Raw genomic sequence first — 25,432 nt, 5'->3', positions numbered from 1 at the left:
TCCCAACAGTCCGCCAAAGTGTTAACTCATTCTAGCATTAACCCAAAAGTGTAAGTCCAAAGTCTCATCAGAGATAAGGCAAGTCCCTTCCACCTAACAAGTCTGTAAAATCAAAAACAAATTAGGTACTTCCAAGATACAATGGTGGTACAGACATTGGGTAAATGTTTCTGTTCCAAATGGGCAAAATTGGCCAAAACAAAGGGGTCACAGGCACTTTGTTTTCAAGTCTGAAACCTAGCAGGGCACTCACTAAAGCTTAAAGCTCCAAAATAATCACCTTTGGCTCCATGTCTCACATCCAGGACACAGTGATACAAGGAGTTGTCTCTCAAGGCCGTGGGCAGCTCTGCCCCTGTGGCTCTGCAGGGTATAGCCCCCACAGCTGCTTTCACAGGCTGGCATTGAGTACCTGTGGTACTTTCAGGTGCATGGGGCAAGATGTCAGTGGATCTACCATTCTGGAGGCTGGAGGATGGTGGCCCTCTTCTCACAGCTCCACTAGGCAGTACCCCAGGGGGACTCTGTGTGGGGACTCCAACCCTACATTTCCCTTCTGCATTGCCCTAGTAGAGGTTCTCCATGAGGGCTCTGCCCCTGCAGCAGACTTCTGCCAGGACATCCAGGTATTTCCATACATCCCTTGAGATCTAGGAAGAGGCTCCTAAAGCTCAGCTCTTGTCTTCTGCATACCCACAGGCCCAACACCACATGGGAGCTGCCAAAGTTTGGGGTTGGCACCCTCTGAAACATGGTCCAAGTTGTACCTTGGCCCATTTTAGTCATGACTGGAGCTGGAGCAGCTGGGATGCAGGGCACCAAGTCCTGAGACTGCACAGAGCAGCAGGGCTCTGGGCCTGGCCCACAAAACCATTTTTCCCTCCTAGACTTCTGGGTCTGTGATGGGAGGGGCTTCCATGAAGATCTCTGACATGCCCTGGAGACATTTTCCCATTTGTCTTGGCTATTAACATTTGGCTGCTGATTACGTAGCAGGATTGAATTTCTCCCCAGAAAATGGGGTTTTCTTTTCTACTACATGGTTGGGTTGCAAATTTTCCTAACCTTTATGCTCTGCTACTTATGCCACAGCAGGCTTGAATATCTCCCCAGAAAATGGGGTTTTCTTTTCTACTGCATGGTTGGGCTGCACATTTTCCAAACCTTTATGCTCTGCTTCCCTTTTAAACATAAGTTCCAATTCAAACCATCTCTTTGTGAGCACATATAACTGCACACTTTCAGAAAAAAAACAGATCATGTCTTGAATGCTTTGCTGTTTAGAAATTTCTTCCTCCAGATACCCTAAATCATCTATTTCAAGTTTAAAGTTCCACAGATCTCTACGGCAGGGGCAAAACACTGCCAGACTCTTTGCTAAAGCATAGCAAGAGTCATCTTTGCTCCAGGTTCCAATAAGCTCCTAATCTTCATCTGAGACCACCTCAGCCTGGACTTTATTGCCCATATCACTATTAGCATTTTGGTCAAAGTGATTCAACAAGTCTTTAAGAAGTTCCAAACTTTGCCACATTGTCCTATCTTCTTCTGAGCTGTCCAAACTTTTCCAATCTCTGCCTTTTACCTAGTTCCAAAGTCACTTCCACATTCTCGGGTATCTTTATAGCAGCACCCCAGTCTACCAGTACCAATTAACTGTATTAGTCTGTTCTCACACTGCTAATAAAATAAATCTTTATTAGCAGGGGAGGTATTCAAACTGAAAAAGATGTTTAAGGCTTTCTTGACTGGCTGCCCTCCAAACTAAAAAACTAGGTTATAATTTATTCTAACTATTAACCTTTTCCTTTTGTTTTCATAAAAATGGCCTGGGTCATGGGATAATCCACCAACTCAGTTTCTGGATTGTGAAACTTCTTGGGAAAGTTTATACCCTTAAAACAATTATTTGATGTTATGACTATTATATTCCTCATTTAACAAGGTGGCTGATTTTAACCTTGGCCATCTGATTCCAGAGAAGCTGACATTAACCACTACACAATATTGGTTCCCAGATGAGTACATGCACATTGTTCTCTCTCCCTCTGGTCTTCCTCTCTCTTTCCAAGGTTCTTTATACTTTTTCTATCCTCTGTTTATCCCCACACCCAATGCCAAGTACTTGAATCCATCCTGAAGTGGAATCTTCAAAGGCATCAAGGTTTTAAGCAAATATCCTGGCTTCAGTCTGAGGGGTGACATCAGATTGATATTGTGAATCTTCAAGTGAGGCTTTGAACTCTTAATTTCTTTAAAACATAGTATTTATTAGACCAAAACCCCTTACTCTTGCTAATATTGACTGCCTGTTATTGTGCTGAATATCAATCTTTTTTTTTTTTAATCAACTCTTTCTTTTCACAGAAATAGGCAGAGTACAGAAAAAGGAGTGACAGGAAAAAAAATTTATCCTGCTACAATATCTGATGGCAAGTTCTTGGGTTGGCATCTTAGTCTTATGATGCTTTAAAAAGTCCAATCTGAGATTTCTTATTAAAGTTCCAGTGAAGCCAACTTAAAAAGAGCCTTTCTGGTTAATCACTACTCTTGCTATACTTACTTAAATAATCAGGACATGACAACAGTAGACTTATTTTGTAAACTAATTATTCTTACTGCAACTATCTTTGGCAGAAGTAGGGGTGGCTGTAGAGAGAAAAATTATGTTCCAATAGAAAACTATGGTACACCTGTTATTAGACTCTACTCCTGTTTATTGTCTCTGAGGTTTTGCTATCTACCTATAAACTTCAACTGACCCTGAATTCTTCTAATATTTGGCTAAGACTTTGCAAAACTCTTAAAACTAACATTTCAAATTTTCTTCCATGTTTCTGACATGGAATCACTAAAAATAAAGACTGCCCCTTTACTAAAGCCCTGTGAGCTAAAACTGGACTACTTGATATAAACTGCAGATAAATCATCATAACAGCTCATGTATGGACAACCTTCATGCTTGTTGCTGTGGGCCACTCAGCCATCACTGGAGGTATTCAAACTGCAAAAGATGCTTTAAGGCAAACATTTAGAAACTTTCTTGACTGTCTGCACTCCAAACTAAAAGACTAGGTTATAGTTTATTCTAACTATTAACCTTTTCCTTTTGTTTTCATAAAAAAGCCCTAAGTCATGGGATAATCTACCAACTCAGTTTCTGGATTGTGAAACTTCTTGGGAAAGTTTTAAACAGGAATATGGCAGTGCTCAAAGTACACTACCCCAAAATATGACTGTAGAAGAACAGAATATGTCACCCTAAATCTTTGACATATTATTTTGAATGAGTTATTTTGAGAAATACCAGACACAGAATTGGCCCTAAAAAGTTACTTTTTTAGAAAGAGAAATTTACATCTGTAAAAGGAAACTTTATTTGTAAGGGTCTTTCTCCCTGCATCAGGAAGAAAAGGACACTAAATCACTAATGACTCTTAAACAAAATGGAAAAGGTATTGACTTAAATTTGTATAATCATCCTTATCTGTTGCAGATGGTGACTATCTGGGGCCGGTGCCAGATGGGTGGTTAAAATAATTTACCAACACAGTTGGAAGTAAAGAAAGGCAGATTTACTAGAGAAAGTAGGAAAACACATTGTAAGACAGCCACAGGCAAATCAGCAAGAGAGGAGCTGACTACAAAGAGACAAAGGCTTGTTGGTGATTTTATAGCATGGTGCTTGTGCTGTGTGCTGAAGAGGGCTTTGTGCAACACAGATAACGGGTCAAGGTTGCAGTGAGCTAACTTGCATTTTTTGATGAACAGAGTCTGGTGATAGCTGGACACGGAAGATTGTGAGTTATTTGTGTAGGAGAGCTATGTGTTCTGGACCACGAAGAAAGGCAGAGTTATAGCTTATCTGCTTTTTCTTTTTGCTTTCCCTTGGTCCCACCAGCCTGACTCCCTTTCCCTAAGTAGGATTCCCCATTACCTTTGTTTAAGATACTTTTCCTAGTCATCTTCTCTGAGCTGGGTCTTTCCCTGCATCCTTCTTTCTTGTATCAAAAAACAATGGCATTTATCCTAAAGTTTAAACTTTGAGATTTGCTGCACAGATGTACTCATTTCTCTGGATCTTCTCCCATGTAACATGTAACATTAAGTATACATTTTAATAAACTTCTGCTTGTTGATTTGTCTTTTGTTACCAGGAATTGCAGTTAAGAACTACAGAGTACAGAGAAAATTAGTTTTTCTTCTCTACAAGAACAAGAAACAAAATGAAATATATTCCCAATGGTTTCACAAAACAATTAAATCATAACTAAATTTATAATGAACAAATTATTTTTGAAGACATTCATAACGATAAAGGTAATGTATTGTTTTATCTTTTTTTAATTTTTTGAGCTAGGAATTGTTGACTGCTAAGTCATTAGGAAATATCACCAAGACTGATTTTGTTTGAAAACTGTTGACTTGTTTCTCTGAAAGAAAAGTACAGCCACTATTGTTTACTATTGATAGGTTTGTAGAACTTTTCATTCTTTCATTTCCTTTTTGTTTAACAAATATTTATTTGAACACTAACAATACACAAGGCAAAATGCAAGGGATGGAGGGAAAACAGGACATAGAAATATGAAATATGTATTTTTTATATATATATGTGCATATCACTTCATTTGGAGTGATAGAGTGAGAGGACATATGCGTGTATATAAATAAAGATAACTAATGATATAAAACAACAAGTAAAATTCCAAATTACTCTTATAATTGTGTAGGGGAGAGAAAATTTTCTATCCTCTGAAGGTTCAATAATTGAATCTACGAAATAAACTGACAGTAGACAGTTTAGTAGGAGAAAAGCTATTTTAATTACACATAGGAGTCCCACAAAGTAGAGGACTTGAAGAGGGGCCAGATGATAGAAGTTTTTATAGAATCCCGAGCTAAAGAAAGAAGTAGGGGTTGGTGGTTTATGGGGGGTGGTGTCTCTATAAGTTGCAGGGGAGTAAGAGGAGGGAATGCATGGAGAACAAAGGTTGTCTTGTTATACAGATAACATCTCTCAGGTAATAAACATTGTCTCCAAGGATCTCATCAGAAGAAGAGGTGATGGATAGTTTGTGACAAAGTCTTTCTGGAGGGTGGTGTCTCCAGTGAATTAATCTTCCTTCACTGATGAGACTCCCAGGGAGGATACCTATGACAATTGTGTTACTTTTTGGAGGCTCTATCTTCAGGCACTTAAGGGAGTTCAGAGAGAGCCCTTTCCTGTATTTGCTGTTTCCCAAGTGCCCTCAGTTTAAATAATTAGCATACCAAAATGGTACATTTTCAGGTTTTCTGAGCCCCAACAACTGCTACTATGCAGGTTAAGTAGATAATTACCTTGAAGCTGCTGGAAGAAAAAAAAAAATCCATGCTTGCCTTTAGAGAACAATCAAATTTCTGTGATAGAAGCACATATATGAGAGGATGGCCATTTGTGTTTCTCGCAATCCTGCCTCTTAAATTCAAACACTGTTTCATGGGAATTGTTTAGCCAGTAGTATGTTGGGGGTAGGCACTGCAGAGATGAGAAAAGGAGCTGAATAGTATAGACATGTGAAACATGCAATTTAAGTAGGCAGTGCAGTTTTACAACCTTATAAGAACAAATTATATTATACAGGAGGAGTAAATTTGAGCAACAGTTCAGTGTTTAAAATGTTAGTCTTCTGTCCTTTATTGCTGTTTTTTATATATTAGGAGGAAAAGCCTGTGGAGAAGCCAGTTGAGGAATGATAATCTAAGTGCCTATCTTGTACTTGCTTGTCTTTTCCAAATTTGGAGGGCTTCAGTCATACCACAGAAGAACAACAATGAAAAACTCAGGGAGTCTGTTGAAGACAAATGGAGGTGGTCTTTGGCAAGGACTTTGGGTTTGGCCTTGGTTCTGCCACCATCAGCTAAATATATTGTGAAGGTCCCTTAATGTCTGAATCTGAGCTGCCTCGTTTGTAAAATGAAGATAATAATGTCAACACAGGGTTATTATTGTAATAAACAATTGAGAAACAAGTGAAAATGCTTTGAAAAGCTGGAAACACAGTATATGTGAAGGTACTGCTGCTTTGTATTGATGACAACTCAAAAACAAACACTGGGATATTTCCTCACGGAGGGAAACTATCTTTGAGTCATGGAGATAAAACATTCTGAGAAATGATAGTTTAAATTATCTGTTTTCTAATAGCCAGTACTACAGTTTCTGAGGAAAAAAATCATTTCAATCAAGTAAATATTATTCTTTCCTGATTGAAAGATAAGAATATACAGTTTTCTTTCACCAATGGTGCCTCTAGTGTTTTGTCACAATTTTTCTCTGCAATTATTCTGAGAATATTTTGGAGAGGTAGCGCAAATTAACCTTTCTAAAATGACTCATGTGTGTTTTCTTTTAAAAAGGAGCACACATTACCACAGGGTATTAGGTCCTACGTTCAACTTTATAGCTTTCAATGTTTACTTCATCTATCATTTATATTTATCGTTAACTTTCGTGTTTCCCGAGGTAAACAGTGAAATTCTGTCTTTTCTAGAGGCAGAAAGATGAGCAGGAAAGAGGGGATCACTCTGATATATCATTCCTGACGTGTGAATGATGTTAGTGAATCCCATGATGGCCTAAGGCTTGGAGAAAAGATGAGACAGAGGGCAGTGGTCTTGTGATTCTCACCTCAGTCTCACTGGGATGGGAGAGTGTCCTCTTGCAGGTGGAGGTCACCACAACAAATGAGAGCTAAGTTCTAAAGCAGCCTAATCTTCTCATTGTTCCCAGACATCAAGCCCAAGATGTTTCTGTTCTGAATATGATTGATTGTGTTTCTATCTTCTGTAATTTAGCTTCCTTCACTTTCTCCATCTTACTTTAAATTCAAAATGTCTCTCAGTGCTCAAGTACTAACCAGGTTATCAAGTCCTAAACCAAATCACTTGATAAAAACATGTGATATGCCTGACCATTTGCTCTTCTTTCATGTTGCAGTCTTAATTTTCTAGAAGCTCTTTTAAGACTGAAGGTACTCCAATACTTAACAAGTGATAGCTGTAATTGGCCTAAAGAGGATTCATGAGTCTCATGGGAGATTCTGCTTGGCGAAGGGGAAGGTCACCTTCATCTAATCTGAAATAAATTTGAGAGTCTCACAAACATGAATCCAGAATATTAACAAAAACAAAGAAAGAAGCACTGCCAAAAATGTTACCCAAGCAAATCACTCAAGGGCTAGTCTTCTGGGACTGATAAAATCACGTACATTTGCTTAAAGCCTGTAGGAATCCTACTGTGTCACAGCTGTGCACTTACCAAGTTTATTGACTCCGAATACAAAGTATGAGAATAAACCTAAGATACAGCTCACGTTGTGCTGTGCATAGGAATAAGTTTGAAAGCAGGCTATAGGCCTGGTATGGGAAGACAAGGGAATGAGTAGTTCTTCAGCTGCAAATCTATTTTAGATACTCAGCAACGAGGTTGAGGAGAAAATATATGAATAAAGGCAGGTACTGGTGATAATTCATTTTTGAAAGAAAAATGCCAAAATAGGGAGGTGTTATCTATAAATACATAATTTCAGCAATGGTGGTTATTTCAGCCTTTGACACAGCACAGGACACTTTGGTAACCGTTCCTCTAGGTGCTATCTCAGAGAACAAATGTATCATCAATCATTGTGGCCTATTTTAATGGACAAAGACACAACTGAGATGGAGGAAAAAATCAGAATTCTAGAGGAAAAAATCAGAAACAAGGGCAATTATTCAGAATGAGTCTTTTTTTTTTTTTTTGAGACAGGGTCTTGCACAGTCACTGAGGCTGGAGTGCAGTGGCACCATCTTAGCTCACTGCAGCCCAGGCCTCTTGGGTTCAAGTGGTTGTGCCACTTCAGCTTCCTGAGTAGCTGGAACTACAGGTGCATGCCACCACACCCAGTTAAGTTTTGTACTTTTTGTAGTGATAGGGTTTCACCATGTTGTCCAGGCTGGTCTCAAACTCCTGAGCTCAACTGATCCTCCCACCTTGGCCTCCCAAAGTGCTGGGATTAAAGGCGTGAGACACCACGCCAGGCCCAGAATAAGTCTTTATAAAGAAAAAAAAAATGAGCCTATTACTGCTCAATTCTCCCCTTCACTCTGGCTTTCACGGGCCATGAGCCCCCTGCTTTGTTATTCCTTTAAGTACACAGGATTCGTGAGACTCCCTGGTTCACCTGCTGACCTAAATTCTATACTATTTGGTCAGGCTGTAAATAATTAAATAGAAATTCTTGCTTTCACTTCATAATTATAGAAAGATACCCCAGCTTTTCCCAGGGTTCCTGGTTTAACCATGTGATATATCAATTAGGAAGAAAATCTTGCTTTCTCTAGTATTGAAGAAATCAATTTAAAGTAAGTATTTGGACCAAATTTTCCAAATACTGGCTTCTTAATTTTTCCTTTTTTTTTTAAGTTCAGATAGATATGTTGTTTTTTATTTTAAGAAAAAGATTTTTTTCATAAAAATAAAAATATTTTGAAAAAAATTTTTTTAATCTCTTGGGAGCATCTTCACCTGCTACAATAAAATAAGATACTCTGAAGACTAGAGGAGAATAAGTAATAAGTAAATAATAACTCATGTGGCAATTAGTACTTAGTGAGCTCCTAATATATGCCAGGTATACAGTGGTACTTATAACTTCCAAGCATAATGAGAGCATTTGTAGTCTTTTGTATATGCAAGGAACTGAGTTTCAGATAGGAAATAACTTACAATCATACAGAAGGAGAATGTAGATTTGAACCCAGAATCTTTTCATACCTAAGCTTGTGATTTTCCCACTTACCTATATTTCCTTTTCACCTAATATGTTTCTTAAGCTATGTGTTAAAAACTACACTTCCAAGTTTTTCTTGGAAGTGATTCATTTGGGATGATTCTTTACACCCTCCCTTGTCGCTATTGGCATGCAGTGTCACCCTGGATCAAAAACCTTCAAGCATCAAATCAAATGCCTTTGCTTATTCAGATTTCTAGCCTTCATCCCTCCTACCTCTGGCTCCCTTGGTATGCCCCTGCCTTCCCTTTCTAATATTTTCTGCTTTAATTTCCCTTTACCCAATCAAGCCACAGTCAAACCAAATGATTAGCTCTCCTCTCTTCCTCTGTGCTTTCCCATCTCCATGCTTTTACTCAAGCCGTTCACTCTACTGGAAATGACCTTACCTCTTCCTCACACCACATTCAGAAGCCTTGATCCTGCCATCTTTCTCAGCCCAGCTCAAGTTCTTCTCTTGCTTTTGTAGCTGGAAGTAATTTGTCCCTCCTGCAAAACCTTTATAGCACTCTCTAAGGGTATTTCTCATGAACTCATTTTGTAATATCATTATTAATATTTGACTCTCATTTGCCCCTCTAGACTGAGTGAAGGATCTATACACCATTTTGTCTTCCACAGAGCGTAGCTTCTATATTGAAGCTAACATAGATGTAAGAATGCTAGATTTTGAAAGAACACATAGTTAAACTTTAATTTCAAATGGAGAACAAATAAATTTTAAGTATATTTGGATATTTTTACATATTCAAATATATGAAACATACTTACATTAAAAATCTTCATTCTTTATGTGAAATTCAAATTTAACTAGGTGTCCCATATTTTATCTAGCAATCCTCCCAACAAACCCTTATCAAGTAGTTTTTAAATAAGTGAATTGCATCTCAGTGGTTCAAATCTGTGACTACGGTATCATTAGCACTGACTGAAGTAACTTCAAATAGTCGTAAATTAAGATAGCTTTGAAAAGAATCATAGTGGTAATTTAGTCCAATCTTCTAGTTTTTGGATTATTTTTTTAAAAAGAGATCTCTCAGAGACTTGCTCCAAATTACACAACTAGCACTCAATTACACACGTTGCATTAAAATTGGAACTTAAAAATACAAAGTAGAATCATCAAAACTTCAAAGAGCTACAAGGATGAAGAGAACTTCTGCATACTTGAACTGTACTTCTGTATTTGCTCATTCACTCATTTGAGGCTGGCATTAGCAGCTCTATCAGCCCTTGTTTTACTGGTATACAATCAGGGGTTCCCAACTCCCTAGCTGCAGACAGGTACTGGTCTGTGGCCTGTTAGGAACCAGGCCACACAGCAGGAAGTGAGTGGCCGTCAGTGAGCATTACCACCTGCCTGAGCTCTGCCTCCCATCAGATCAGCCGCATATTTGATTCTCATAAGAGTGTGAACCCTCTTGTGAACTGCTCATGTGAGGGATCTAGATTGCACACTACTAATGAGAATCTAATTAATGCCTGATGATCTGAGGTGGAACAGTTTCATCCTGAAACCAACCCCCCACACATCCAACGCCCCCAACAAACTCCTGCTCCACCATCCCATCCCGTGGAAAAACTGTCTTCCAAAAATGAGTCCCCGGTGCCAAAAAGGTTGGAGACCGCTGGTCTACGTGTCTCTCTATACATTTGTACACATTGTTTCAAAGCATAAAGTCTTTTTTTTTTTTTTTTTTTTTGAGACGGAGTCTCGCTCTGTCGCCCAGGCTGGAGTGCAGTGACCAGATCTCAGCTCACTGCAAGCTCCGACTCCCGGGCTCACGCCATTCTCCTCCCTCAGCCTCCCGAGTAGCTGGGACTACAGGCGCGTGCCACCACGCCCGGCTAATATTTTGTATTTTTTAGTAGAGACGGGGTTTCACCGTGTTAGCCAGGATGGTCTTGATCTCCTGACCTCGTGATCCGCCCATCTCGGCCTCCCAAAGTGCTGGGATTCAGGCTTGAGCCACCGCGCCCGGCCTCAAAGCATAAGGTCTTAAGAGTCAGTGACTGTCCTATCTGGTCACTGATTAATCTTTCCTGGTTAATGAAATGTGATTATAAAAGGACACCCGAGATATATTCACAGAACCAGAGAAGACATAAGTAAAATGATCTAGGTCATAATTTTTATTTCCTGCCCTTCTGGCAGCAATTTTCTTCCCTAAATCGCTGGTACTTCTCCTTAGGATACTCAGGGGGTCCTGCCTGCCCGGCTTCTTTCCTTGCAAGGCATTCTCTCTGTGGCACTTCTTCCTTTCATCAGAACTTTCCTGTNGCTAATATTTTGTATTTTTTAGTAGAGACGGGGTTTCACCGTGTTAGCCAGGATGGTCTTGATCTCCTGACCTCGTGATCCGCCCATCTCGGCCTCCCAAAGTGCTGGGATTCAGGCTTGAGCCACCGCGCCCGGCCTCAAAGCATAAGGTCTTAAGAGTCAGTGACTGTCCTATCTGGTCACTGATTAATCTTGCCTGGTTAATGAAATGTGATTATAAAAGGACACCCGAGATATATTCACAGAACCAGAGAAGACATAAGTAAAATGATCTAGGTCATAATTTTTATTTCCTGCCCTTCTGGCAGCAATTTTCTTCCCTAAATCGCTGGTACTTCTCCTTAGGATACTCAGGGGGTCCTGCCTGCCCGGCTTCTTTCCTTGCAAGGCATTCTCTCTGTGGCACTTCTTCCTTTCATCAGAACTTTCCTGTCCTGCTCTTATCTGCTCACCAGGTGGAAAAACAGGTCAAGAAACTAATCTGAGCAAAGGTGTTAAAGGTTGATATGGATTTAATAGGTTTAATATGCATCTCCTCTAAGAAGCAGGTCAAATGTCATACTTTCTGTGAAGACTACTCATTTCCAAGGATGCCAACTGCTTCCTCCTGGGAGCTACCACCACACTTCTATCAACCTTCTAGTACAGTACTTCTCTGGCTGAAGTTTAATTCGCTGTATATTAATATGCATACACAATGTCTTCTTCATATTTATACTGCCAACACCTACTATAGTATCTACTTCATAATTGGCAATCAATATATATTTGTTAAATAAGTGTTTTGTTAATTTGATTTAAACAGGGGATCCCGAGATGTTTAACAGCCAATACAACGATTCTTTAATGATTACCAGCGCCACATGTTGGGAATAGTCAGTAAAGAAGTTCTTAAGGTCTTGCTCTAACAAGTAGTCTTCAGTTATGTGTAGCATTTCAACCCTGAAGATGTCTTCCAGTAATAGCATTATTATTGGTTCGAGAGTGTTTGTAAGACAGGGCGTTATATAACTTGAAGTACTTGGTTTCTTCCAATTATTGTCTCCAACCATGCTATCTTAAACTTTTCTCTCTCATTTTCTTTAATGCCATCCTGGACAGACCATATAACTTTCTGGTTACTTTTAATAATTAAAATATAGATTTGTCCGGTTTAAAATAGAAGGGGAGAAGGTAAAGTATAGCACGCTCTTTCACTCCTCCCTTCCCTCTTTCCAGGTCTGTTTCTCTGAAGTTACGGGCAGGAAGGAGGAACAGAAAAATCATAGGTCATCTTACAAAACCATCCATATACTAGACTGGGATGTAAAGCTTTTCTGGAATGATCCTGGTTTGGAATTTTGGAATGGCTGTGTGCTGTCCTGGTGGCTTCTGTTGGTTTTGTGTCCTCACTTTCAGAAGTCCTCACTTTCAGAAGTGTCTAGTTGTCCTAAAACTACTAGCCCTCCATCCCTGCTGCAATCTTTTTTTCAGTGTAGGGGTTCCCTCTCTTTGCCCTGTGGTTGTATGAGCTGCTCTAGAGATTCTGCACCCCACCCCGACCACTGTATCTTTTCACACAGAGCTTCAGAAAAGATTGGTTCTCTTCCAAGTAGTCTTTACTTTGGTGGCTTGCAGCCCTACAAATACAGCCTACACTAGTAAGCTTTCTGCCTGCAGAACATCTAAATGAGAAGTAAATACTTTTCCCCATGTTTGTAAACACACTCTTCCCCCAAATTCCTTGGTAAGCTCTCCTAAGGATTCTCTCTTCATGCTCCACTGTGCTCCAATGGGAGCTCTACAGTGAACCTGCAGGTTCTACAGATCAGAAAGGAACAAGAAGACAGACACTCCCTTTTGTAGGCATCTCTGTCTACCATGATTCTCTTGTAGCACATTCCCCTCACTTGACTATCCTCTTAGCCAACTGTTCTTAAGTAGGGTCACTAGTCCTCAGCTGGTCAGCTGGGATAACTGCCACAAAACTGTGCTCCAGGGTACACCTTCTGCTGCTGGTATACAGCTACCTTCAGACCTGCTATGGAGTGTATAGCACAGATTATTAAAAGTTGGCTATACATCTGTTTCTTTCTTTTTTAAATCTTTTTTATGGCTATACATCTTAAACATGTTCACTATTAGAAAACTATCATGTTATCTGAAAACTCAGGGCTTGGGCACATTTTAATCATTTCTAAACTGCTATTCCATTATTCTTATTTCAATTTTATCTTGTATATTCACTACATGCACAGCTTTAGAATTCACAAACATTGTCAGTCCTGGGTAAATGAGGATAATCCTCTATGTGCTGTTGACTGAAACCTTACCTTCCTCTGTGAGAGATCTGAAGTGTCACCGATTCAATTAACTTTCTCCTTTTTCCCTCTGAAGATATCCAGACAGTGCTTTTTAAGAGCTCTGGTTCTAAGAAAAATAAAATGAATCACATGTACTCAGCATGTTGCACTCAAAGAGCATTGGTAATATAAAAATAAGTAATTAGTACTCAGTTTTCAAAGGAGGTAAAAATCCAGGAATTGCATTTTGTTCTGAGGCAAGCTGGTATATTTGTCCTGGTTTGAGCCCTCAGGCTATTTATACAGATCCTGCCCAGGAAGGCCTCTGGCTCATGATGCTGTGAACCATGTTTTATGGGTTGAATTGTGCCCTCCAAAAGAGATATGTTGAAATCCTAATCCCCAACACTTCAGAATGTGATCTTATTTGTAAATAGGGTCTTTGTAGAGGAAATCAAGTTAAACTGAGGTCACTAGGGTGGGTCTTACCCTAATAAAATATGATCAATGTCCTTATTAAAAAAAAGAAATTTGGATATACAAATACACACAAGAATGCCATGTGAAGATAAGTACCACAAACTAGGTAGCTTAAACAACAGAAATTCATTGTCTCACAGTCCTGGAGCCTAGAAGTACTAGATCAAGATATTAGCAAGGTTGATGCCTTCTGAGGGCTGTGAGGATGAATCTGTTCCATGCCTCTCCCTGGCTTCTGGTGGTTTGCTGGCAAATCTTTGGCATTCCTTGGTTTGTAGATGCACCACTCCAATATCCTTTGTTATGGCAGCCCTAGCAAACCGATGCATTATACCTTACTTCGAATCTCCCAATTTCTGAATTATATATATTCTGAATATATAAAAAGAGCTCACCTCCCACTTGGGAACAACTCCTATAAGAGGTGAGGCTGAAACAGAGGGAAGAGCTACTGAGATTCTGATATGGGATAAGGTTCCTCAAAGCATGGTTTTCCTGCCCTTAGATCTCTAGCTGCTATCTCTCTCTACCACATCCCTTTTCTAAGTCAAAGAGATGACAATGTCAAGTAAAAACTGATTCTAGTAGATTCTCTGCTTATTTTCTTCTCTGAAATGAAACAATTTTCTTCCACATAAATCTAGGAGCCTACATTGGCAAGTGGTAAAATAGTGGGATAACTTAATAATGTCTTCTCAATTTTATGTGTGACATGAAAGTGAGAAACTTTTTTTTTTTTTTTTTTTAACAGAAAGGATATATCAAATCATGTGAAAAAGTCCCTCATTTTACTAAGTAGGAAATCAATACCCAAACGATTTCTAGTCCATTAATTCTTCCACTGGGTCCCATGCCGGTTAAGGATGGGAGAAGCAGAAGCCTGGGGATTAGGGAAGTACTGTACTTCTGCAACTTAATAGCAAGTGAGATAACTTTGGCTTCAAGAGTAATAAAAAAAAAAAAAAAAAAAAAAAAGAAAAAGAAAGAAAAAAAGAAAAGGAGCTTTAGTAACACATGATTGGTTCAGTGATGAGATCTGCGGCCAAAAGCAATGTCTAGTACATGAATCAGAAACTCTTTACACTACTCATCACTGAAGTACAACGGAATTTCAAAGGAAGGAAAAGAAGTAAATTAATATTTATTGACCACCTTCATTGTAACACTAGTTTATATCCATTATCTCATTTAACCTTCACCACAGCAGCCTTATTAGTAACCATATTTTATAGAAGAATAAACTGAGACTTAAAGATGTTTAGAAACCTTATCCAGGAAACAATGACCAGTAACTGGCAGAAATGAGATAGAAACTTACATCTGTATCAGCCTGCTAGGATAGCAGTTGTTCTTAACTCCGTGAAGCATCTGCATCCTAATCACTTGCAGAACTACTTTAAAGTGTGAGTTTAAAGTTCCTAAACCCAGAGATCCTGATTCAGTTGGTCTGTGGGTGGGGTCCAAAAATTTGAATTTCAAACAAGTTCAGCAACACACTTAATTTTTACACAAGTCAGCAGTGTGCTACATTTTAAAAAGTTATTCTTTGAAAATGATTCTCAAGTGATTCTTAATCTTTTACATATTAGTTCAGATTAGTCACTATACCATAGAAACTGTGCCACTCTAAAATAGAATGAAAGTAACCCCTCCCCATTTCAGTGTTTACCAGGATATTGTGTGACACAATAAGTATTTAATAAGCTCCGACTATGAGATTATTTGAATGAGTACAAGGAAAAGTTAGACATTGACACAGGATTGACAATGTTGTACTTTGACAAATAGAAACATTTAAAAATTATCATCTATTATAATCATCTAGAAAAAGAGATAACTTGACACAAAAAATATAGGAAGGGTATAATATTAAACTGTTTTATAAACCAAATAAATTTAGTTTTATAAAAAAACTTACTTCACTGTCCTTATTTTTCTCATTTAAATTAACAAAACTTCATCAGGAACCAAAACGGGTCAACGTCTTGAGCCATGTCAATAGTTCACTGTCATGAGAATACACAGTCCAAAGAAGACTCAGTCTTTGACTTTAAAGGTATTGCAATTTAATTAGGACACTCAAATTTACATGCATGAAATGACTCAAAACCAATATAAAATAGTATATAATTATGTATAGGCATACCTCAGAGATATTGTAGGTTCAGTTCCACACCATTGCAATAAAGTGAGTATCACAAAAAAGGGAATGACACAAATTTTTTGGTTTCTTAGTGCACATAAACAGTTATGTCTACACTATAGTCTGTTAAATGTGCAATAATATTATGTTTAAAAATATACAAATCCTAATTTAAAAATACTTTATTGCTAAAAAATGCTAATGCTCATGAGTCTTTAGTGAGTGATAATCTTTTGCTTATAGAGGGTCTTGCCTTGGTATTGATGACTACTGACTGACTGATCAGGGTGGTGGTCGATATGCCGGGTGCAGTGGCTCATGCCTGTAATCCCAGCACTTTGGGAGGCTGAGGCAGGAGGATTGCTTGAGCTGGGGAGACAGAGGTCACAGTGAGCTATGGTGGTGCCCCTGCACTCCCACTTGGGTGACAAAAAAAAGCAGGGGCTGGTGGTTGCTGAAGGTTTAGGTGGCTGCAGCAATTTCTTAAAATAAGACAACAAATGAAGTTGGCCACATCAATTGACTTTTCCTTTCATGAAAGATTTCTCTGTAGAATGTAATGGTATTTGATAGCATTGTACCTATAGAACATCTTACAAAATTGGAGTCAGTAGTCTCAAACCCTGCCACTGCTTTATCAACAAAGTTTTGTAATATTCTAAATCCTTTGCTGTCATTTCAACAATGTAACAATGTTCAGAGAATCTTTACCAGCAATATATTCCATCTAAGGAAACTTTTTTTTTCTTGCTTATCCATAAGAAGCAACTCCTCATCCACTCAAGTTTTATTCTAATATTGCAGCAATTGAGTCATATATTCAGGTGCCACTTCTAATTATAGTTCTCTTGCTATTTCCATCACATCTTCAGGTACTTCCTCTACTAAAGTCTTGAAGTCATTCATAAGGCTTGGAATTAACTTCTTCCAAATTTCTATTATGATAAATTGACATTTTGACCTCCTCTCACAAATCACAAATGATCTTAATGGCATCTAGAATGGTGAATCCTTTCCAGAAGGTTTTCAGTTTACTTTGCCATATCTATAAGTGGAACCACTGAAGCATGTCTAGCCTTATGAAATATATTTCTCAAATAATAAGATTTGAAATTTGAAATTATACTTTGATCCATGGGCTGCAGAATAGATGTTGTATTAGCAGGCAAGAAGCAATATTAATCTCCTTGTAAATCTCAATCAGGGCTCTTGGGTGACTAGATACATTATTAACAAGCAGTAATATGAAATAAATCTTTTTTTCCTGCTCTCAACAGAGTCTCAATAGGGAGCTTAAAATATTCAGGAAACCATGCTTTAAATAGATGTGCTGTCATCCGGGATTTGTTGTTCCATTGACAGAGTAGAGGCAGAGTAGATTCAGCATAATTCTTAAGGGCTGTAGAATTTTCAGAATCTTCAGTGAGCACTGGCCTCAAAGTCATCAGTTGCATTTTCCCTAACAAGAGTCATTCTGTCCTTTGAAGCTTTGCAGCCTGGCACTGTCTTCTCTTCTCTAGCTATGAAAGTCCTAAATGACATCTTCTTTCAAAGGAAGGTGTTTTGTCTACATTGAAAATCTGTTGTTTAGTGTAGTCACTTTCATCATCTTAGCTAGAGTTTCTGCATAATCTGTTGCAGCTTCTACCTTAGTACTTGCTGCTTCACTTTATACTTTGTATTAGTCCATTTTCATACTGCTATAAAGAACTGCCTGAAACTGGGTAATTTTTAAAGGAAAGAGGTTTAATTGACTTACAGTTCAGCTTGGCTGAGGAGGCCTCAGGAAACCTATAATCATGGCAGAAGGCAAAGGGGAAGCAAGGCACCTTCTTCACAAGGCGGCAGGAAAGAGAAATGCCAAGCAGAGCCCCTTATAAAACCATCAGATCTCATGTGAACTCACTATCAGAACAGAATGGGGGAAATCACCCCCATAGTCCAATTACCTCTACCTGGTCTCTCCCCTGACACGTGCCTTGCTTCCCCTTTGCCTTCCGCCGTGATTGTAAGTTTCCTGAGGCCTCCTCAGCCAACCTGAACTGTAAGTCAATTAAACCTCTTTCCTTTATAAATTACCCAGTCTCAGGCAGTTCTTTATAGCAGTATGAAGGGATTAGGGGGATTATAATTCAAGATGAGATTTGGGTGGAGACACAAAGCCTAACCATATCACACTTTTATGATAGATGGCTTCTTTCCTTAAGCCTCATAAACCAACCTCTGATAGCTTCAAACTTTTCTTCTTCCTCCTGTCTCTCAGCCTTCAAATAATTAAAGAGAGCTAGTGCCTTGCTCTGGATTACGCTTTGGTTTAAGAAAATGTTGTGGCTGATTGGATCTATCCAGACCACTCAAACTTTCTCCATATCAGCAATATGACTGTTCTGCTTTCTTATCATTTGTGTGTTCACTGGACAAGCACTTTTAATTTCCTTCAAGAACTTTTCCTTTGCATCCACAAATTGGCTGTTTGGCACAAAAGGCCTAGCTTTTGGCCTATCTTAGCTTTTGATATGCTTTCCTCACTAAGCTTAATCATTTCTGGTTTTTATTTTAAGTGAGACATTTGACTCTTTCTTTCACTTGAAGGCTTAGAGGACATTATATGGTTATTAATTGGCCTAATTCAAATATTGTTGTGTCTCAAGAAATAGGCAGGCCCAAGGAGAGGGAGAGAGATGGGAAAATGGCTGGTCAATAAAGCAGTTAGAACACACTCAACATTTACTTATTAAGTTTGTTCTCTTATATGGGTGTGGTTCTTGGTGCCCCAAAACAATTACAATAGTAACATCAAAGATTACTGATTGCAGATCACCATAATAGATACATGATTAAAAAGTCTAAAATATTGAGAGAATTACCAAAACATGACAAAGACACAAATTGAGTACATGCCACTGTTAACAATGGCACTAACAGGCTTACTCAATGCGGGGTTGCCACAAACCTTTAATTCGTCAAAAACACAGTATCTGCAAAGCATAATGAAGTGACATGTAATAAAACAAGACTTGCTTATATATAATTGATATGGTTTGGCTTTGTGTCCCCACCCGAATCTCATTTTGAATTGTAATCCCAGGTGTTGAGGGAGGGAATTGGTGGGAGGTGACTGGGTCATGGGGGTGGTTTCCCCCATGCTGTTCTCATGATAGTGAGTGAGTTCTCATGAGATCTGATGGTTTTATAAGGAGCTCTTCCCCCTTGGCTTCCTTCACTTGCTCTCTCACCTGCTGCCATGTAAGACATGCCTGCTTCCTCTTCCACCATGACTGTAAGTTTTCAGAGGCTTCCCCAGCCATGTAGAACTGTGAGTCAACTAAACCGCTTTTCTTTAAAAATTATTCAGTCCTGGGCAGTTCTTTACAGCACTGTTTAGAACCGCTAATACAATAATTATGTGGAAGAGATAGTAGTTATATATAATGGGAGACTAAGTAAAAGAAAGATCTGTATGAAGTGAAGTGGAAACTAAAGGATTGGTGAAAGAAGTGGTAGCCGAACTAAATTTGGCTAGGTTGAAAAGAGGGCAAAGGGAATCCTAAATGGAAAAGGAGCAAGGTGCACAGAGTAGAAGTAAGCTACCAAAAACGACAGCGATATGAACCAGGATTGTGTAAGAAAGCTAGCCTGATTAAAGCAGAGAATACATTTTAAACAGTACTGGATGATTATGTCAGATAAAAAAGGTAGATTGTGATGATGTGAAAAATGGATTACTAGACAGGAATCTGGACTCAAGCAGATATAAGAGCATTATAGTTTCTCACACAGGGAAGAATCCAAAGTGAAAACATTATTTTGTACTGGTAAGTAATGTGTCTTAACTTTTGGTTGTGAAAACACAGGGTCTGACAAGTGCAAGTATTCAATGAAGTCTGGTTGATGGCGTGATGGCTACTGTATTTGTAATCCACACAAAATCTCTGCAATACCTGCCAAGTCTGATTTATCTTGAGATTAGAATCTTAGTTTAAATTTCTACTTTCTACTTAGCTAACCACCTGCATTGTTCCCCATTCTGCTTTCTGTCTTTCAACCTAAAATAAAAATATAACAGGGTGAAATAAAATGTACTAATTCCCCATACACCGTTACACCTGGGCTGTGGTAAGGGGATGAACAGTGACTTCAGATAAATAGTTCAATATCAATCAGGGTAGAAATGTCTCTTAACACAATATAGTCTGGTTTATTCTAAAGAAATAATGTCACAATTATGTTATTATAAATTCCTTATGTAGAAAAATAGTTATTTTCTTTAAAAAATTAATCATCAGGGTAGAATAAATAGTTAAATGTGTTTTGTTTTAGTTAATATTAACTCTAGGAGAAAATCTTTAGAAGAGCCCTAGTCAATGAATGGAACAAGAGGCAACTGGCAATCAACAAATCACTAAACTGTGAAATGTTTAAGACAAGGGAAGAAAACTGAGAACTTTATTCTTTCTTTGGAGTGACAGGTTCTAGGAAAGGTATGGGAGAGACCCTAGAGGCTCCCAGAAGAATGAAAGAGTCAGGAATGAGAAAATACATATGCAGGACATCTCTGAAGGCCTAGAAGGTCTGTGTGAGACTGCCAACCCACCCAAAGGCTTATCGAGGGAGAGAGACATATAATCCCTTGAACAACAAAGCATAGCAAAGACATTCAAAGTATCCAATCAACTAAATCCTTCCCCAAGGAACTGAGGAACCCTTCACAGGTCTATGTATTTTGTGTTGTACTGTAGGGAAGTGGTAGAATAGTAGGTATCCAGGCATACAATCCTTTCTAGAAGGATTCAGGGATAAAATCTGTAGAACATAAAAAGGGTCTGCTGCACAGATTACAAAAATTAACACTGCCTCCTCAGTGTAAGGGTTTGAGATTAGGAAGCACAGTAGAGGAGCTAGGCACAGAACTTCTAACATTAATTACTTGGGCTCAACTTTTGTCTTTCTGGTTTCCTAGATATATGACCTTGAGCTAGTTGTTCCAGTCTTCTTAAAGTAAATATGATATATGTGTATATGTGTGTATGTGTGTGTGTGTTTATAAATGGAATGGGAAGAGAAACTACTTCATGCAGTTGTTGTGATAATTAAATAAGGTAATACATGGAGAAGACCTGGCACCTGGTACATCTTCTGTAAATATGCACTATCATTATTATAAAATATTGTATAAAAGGTGAATAAATGTAAATTATCTTAACAGATTGTCCTAGGAACAATATTCAGGTATTAATTTTGAATATATATGGTCAACCTATGTTTGCCAGGTTGAATTTGCTGAATAAAGAGTAAAGAAAAACTGGCAGGTGATTTTTCCAAAGACTAAAGATGAAATGAGATAATATTACTTGGTACTTATATAGAAATGCATAGACTCAGACCCCTTTTTGAGAAAACAGGATTAGAAAAAGATGTAGAGAACTTAGAAGCGATTTTCTCCTAAGGGTCCATATTAGAAAATTTACTCTAGACAATATAAATCACTATCATAAAGAATTCATGAGAATGATAACATGGCACCAGAACTGTGACAAAACACCAACAAAACAAAACAAAACAACAACAACAAAGAAACCTACTTATCCCCAAACTTTTCTGATTTGTGAGTTATTATGGGTTTCATTTTTTAAAAATTCCCCTTCTGCTATGGCATGAATGTTTGTGTCTCCCCAAAATTCGTATTTTAAAATTCCAACTGCCAAGGTGGTATTAGGAGGTGGGACCTCTGAGAAATGATTAATTCATGACGGGAGGCTTCATGAATGGGACTAGTGCCCTTAAAAAAGAGGTCCAACAAAGCTCATTCATGCCTTCCATTATGCAAGGGCACAGCTAGAAGATGTCATATATGAACCAGAAGGCAAGCCCTCACCAGATATCAAATCTGCCAGAGTCTTGATTTTTCTAGCCTCCAGAACTGTGAAAAATACATTTCTGTTGCTTATAAGGTACCCAGTTTGTGGTAGCTTGTTAAAGCAGCCTGAATGAACTAAGACATCCTTCTAAAATGTGTTATAACTGACTAATTTAAAAATTAGAGTACAATCACTGCTCGGGTGACAGGTGCAATAAAATCTCAGAAATCACTAATAAAGTCTCAATCATGTAACCAAAAACTACCTGTACTCCAAAAACTATTCAAATAAAAAAATTAGAATACATTAATATGAGTATTTTTCCTGAGAATCTCATTAACTACTTTAACTGAAAAATAACACTGGATATTGTAATACGGATATTGAAAATATCCAGAATATAAAAATTGAATTTAGGCTGGGTAAGTTGGCTCATTCCTGTAATTCCAGCACTTTGGGAGGCCAAGACAGGAGGACTGCCTGAGGCCAGAAGTTCGAGATCAGCCTGGCCAACATAGTGAGACCCCATCTCTGCAAAAGAAAACTGAATTTTAAAAAGTCACATTGAACAAAAATTTTGAAGAATATTTAATTTGTTTCAGCTGATAATTCCCAAGATTCTCTATACTAACTATATTAAAATAATAGAACTTGCTGGGAAAGTTGGGAAAATGATACTAGAGAGGTTAGAGTATAATATAGCAACTTTTTGCTTCCTCAGATCTTATTTAGAGCTCATCACAAATTAGCAAAGAATAGGTACTTTATAGTTCCAAACTAAAAATTCCATGTGAGTCCTTAACAAAGATACTGTATTACAAATGCAAGCTCAGTTCTCAAATCCACTAAAAAAGATGAACACAGCTGAGAAGTCAAGTGGATTAACAGGCTTGTAATGATTAAAGGGGAATAAAAAGCAGATAGCTATTTTGAATTCAATGCTATTTTTCTTCTTAAGCCTGGGCTCTAAACATGTATTCTAATGCCAATAAATTTAGAATCTATTCTTTTTTTTATCCATAACATTGTGTTCAATGTTTATCAGTCTAATTTACTTATATAAAAGAAAATAAAACTTTCAAAATATGTAAGGTTAACATTAATGCAACAGCGCCACCCAGTGAATATGCTGTATATTCAAAAGTGTTACTAGAATTTACTGTTTTCTTTAAATACTAACGTGTACTTTCAAAATATCTATGGCCTCAACCATTTATATAAAATTATACACTACAATACTAACTCAAAAATATATAAAAGCACTATGCATTTTTACTTTTCCATTTATAACTACAGCTAAGATGTGCTTTCTGATACTTGTGATTAAAAGGTTTTGCATATTAAATGCTACCTATGTCAGCAAGCTAGAAATGTTGGCCGATAGCAGAGACGTATCATTATTTCCTCTCGTATGAAATGTTAGGCAGGTATAAAACAATGGCACTTGTTTGCTTTTGTAGATTTTGTATATATCTCATAATACAGTACATAGTTTCAAAGATTTTCTGTCTCATGCCCTTACTATAAAATGTGTGTTCATAATTTCACTTCATCTTGCTATTACTATTCCTAATTCATATAAGTGAATTGAATGATGGCATCAATAATACAATCACAGAATTTGTAAACCAATCAATAATGTAATGTGGTGCTTCAGCACAGGAGTTTGAGGCTGCAGTAAGCCATGATGACACCGGCCTGGGCAACAGACTGAGACCCTGTCTCAAAAAAAAAGCTAATATGATATAATATCAGATAGCATTTTAATATTCTACTCTATAGTGACTAGAACATAGTTGGAGTATTGCTTTTTGTATTAAGTCCATATAAATCTACTAGAACACTTTTTATGTCATCTTTTTATTTCTCATGAAATAGAAATACATTGGAGGAAAAGGCAAAAGGAACTAAAATATATTCAACAAAATGAACATTTCTTTTTCACTCTGACCTGCTAGTTTCCCTCCTCAGAGGCTACTACTATTACTTTGTTAGATGCATCATGTCTCAAAAGGAGTTCAGTTCAACAACAAACACTGATTGGGTGTGCAGTTTGTACCAGGCATGGTGTTGGGCATTAGAACATCAAAGGTCATTAAGAACCAGACCTGTGTGATAGTGGAGACAGGCACAAAACAGATCATTTCAATATAACATAAACTTTTATTTTTTTAAGTATGCAAAGAATCCATCTCAGGCCTCTCTTCTTGAGTTTCAGAATCATTCATCCAATTGCCGTGTATCTGGACATGGTATGTTTCACAGGCATGTTAAGCTAGACATGTTCAAAACTGAATCACCAGTTACCTCCCAACTGAGTTTGCCTCTATGTTACCTAAATCAGAGACTGGCATCCCATTTATCTGGGTACTCAAGCCAGAAAATTTCATTTGTACTTATCAAGCATCTCCAGCGTATAAAGATTTGTGCTAAGCTGTGAATACATGACAGCAAATGGGGTAGTCCCTGTCTTCACTAAAGCTTGTTGAAACTCTGTCCTTGATTTATCCCATTTCTGCCCTCACAATTCAGCCAGTCACCAAGTTTTGCCATTTCTACTTCCTAAAATTCTTCTGAGATCTATTTCTACCCACACTGGCAATGCCCCAGTATAAACTGCCATCTTTCTTTCCCTGTTTTACTACAATTATCTCCTAACTGGTTTCCTTCTTGCTGGTATTGCCACCCTTTGAGTTCTTTTTCTCAGAGTAGCGATTCATCATTTAAATACTAACCTAATCATGTTGATACCATTCAAAGGTACTATTAGCCTTAAGAAGGAGTCCAAAGTTTGTTACATCATCACTAATGCTCTTCATGATCTGGTCCCTATTTACCTCTCCACCCCTGTCTAGAATCTCTGTTCCTAGACTGTGTTCTTCTTCATAAACATTGTTAGCCTCTATCTAGAACACTTGTCTTTTACCCTTTCAATTCCTAGCTATTCTCAAGCATGGAGCCAGTAAGACTGAACTGCCTTTTAAAAATTTTTTTTATTTTTTTCCCTATGAGAATGTAAACTCTGTCAGGAAATTATTAGATTGGTTATTGCCATATTTGCTTTTTCATTATTACATTTCCAGTATCTAGCTTAGTATCTAGCATAAAATAAGGGTTCAATGAATATTTTCTGAATGAATCCATGAATGTCAAGAAAGCAGAGAAAAATCAACTAACTCAGACTATGGAATAAGGAAAGGCTTCTTAGAAGAACCCTAAAAAATTAGTAAGGATAAAGAAGAGTCAGCCAAAGTAAATAAAGACAGTCCAGACAAAGTCAACAAGAATGTGAAAGGTCTCAGGTGTAAAGCAGCCTCATGAATGCGAAGTGGGTAGGATGGGAGATGGTACTGGGGAAACAAGACTGGGAAGGAAAAGAGTGGCAAGATGATGAAGACCCTAACATACCAGGCCATGGAGGTGGACTATCTTGAAGGTGACCGTGGAGGGAGATCAGAAATTTAAGGAGGCAAGTGAAATAGATTTACATTTGAGACTGGTCATTCTGGCTGCTACTTACAAGATGGATTTGGTGGTGCAGGTGGGGGTGGTAGTAGTTACAGCTGGAGGCA

The 25,432-nt window shown here is 38.0% G+C and overlaps 1 protein-coding gene across 1 annotated transcript in view; it reads right to left on the bottom strand.

Annotated features, from left to right (window-relative positions):
- The window catches only part of RGS5 (regulator of G protein signaling 5), a 174,546-nt gene that overhangs the window by 145,788 nt on the left and 3,326 nt on the right, over positions 1 to 25,432 (bottom strand). Inside the window, exon 2 of the mRNA XM_025369754.1 lies at positions 13,410 to 13,506. The gene's annotated coding sequence lies outside the window, so the exon portion shown is untranslated. The remainder of the gene's footprint in view (positions 1 to 13,409; positions 13,507 to 25,432) is intronic.

This window comes from Theropithecus gelada, chromosome 1 (assembly GCF_003255815.1).
Source record: "Theropithecus gelada isolate Dixy chromosome 1, Tgel_1.0, whole genome shotgun sequence".
NCBI classification, from domain to species: domain Eukaryota; kingdom Metazoa; phylum Chordata; class Mammalia; order Primates; family Cercopithecidae; genus Theropithecus; species Theropithecus gelada.
Note: the sequence above shows the minus strand (reverse complement) of the source record. Positions and strands in the feature narration are given on the sequence as shown.